At 68.8% G+C, this 506-nt stretch overlaps 1 protein-coding gene across 1 annotated transcript in view; it reads left to right on the forward strand.

The window, feature by feature from the left end:
- SIM2 (single-minded family bHLH transcription factor 2) overlaps positions 1-506 on the forward strand; it is a 56,582-nt gene that overhangs the window by 721 nt on the left and 55,355 nt on the right. The gene's annotated exons all lie outside the window — the stretch shown is intronic.

Raw genomic sequence — 506 nt, forward strand, 5'->3', positions numbered from 1 at the left:
CCCCCGTCCCCTCCGTCTGCGTTCCCAGGAGGCAGCCACCCCGGGCCCCGGGGGAGGCCCCTCTGCACGGCGCTCCTGCCGGTGCCCAGGCACAGTCTTGGCGAGGGGGGAATAGTGTGGATGTTATTATTATTTTGCTTTGGTTGGAGTTTTCTGGAGGTAGGGAAGCAGGCTGGGAAATAAGGCGCAGCGGCTTCGCAGCGAGGCCCTCCGCCTTCTCCTGGGGCCGGGGAGAGCGGAGAGGGCCAGTCCGAGCCCAACCTGTCCCCGAGCGGGGCCGGGACTCCGCTGCCCCCCGGCCGGGGCCGTGTGGGGGCGGCGAGCGCCGGAGGCTCCTGCAGATCTTCTCGGAGACAGGCGGCAACGAGGCCTGACACCGCTCTCTCCTTCCTTCCCCCGGGGTTTTGTAAAAATCCCCTCCTCGGCCAGGCTGGCACCTACACCCCGAGCACCGAAAGGACGCGGGGTTGCGGCCGCTTTGGGCGAGGGGACACAGCCAGGCGGGA

Source organism: Charadrius vociferus, unplaced genomic scaffold (genome assembly GCF_000708025.1).
Source record: "Charadrius vociferus isolate BGI_N301 unplaced genomic scaffold, ASM70802v2 scaffold298, whole genome shotgun sequence".
NCBI classification, from domain to species: domain Eukaryota; kingdom Metazoa; phylum Chordata; class Aves; order Charadriiformes; family Charadriidae; genus Charadrius; species Charadrius vociferus.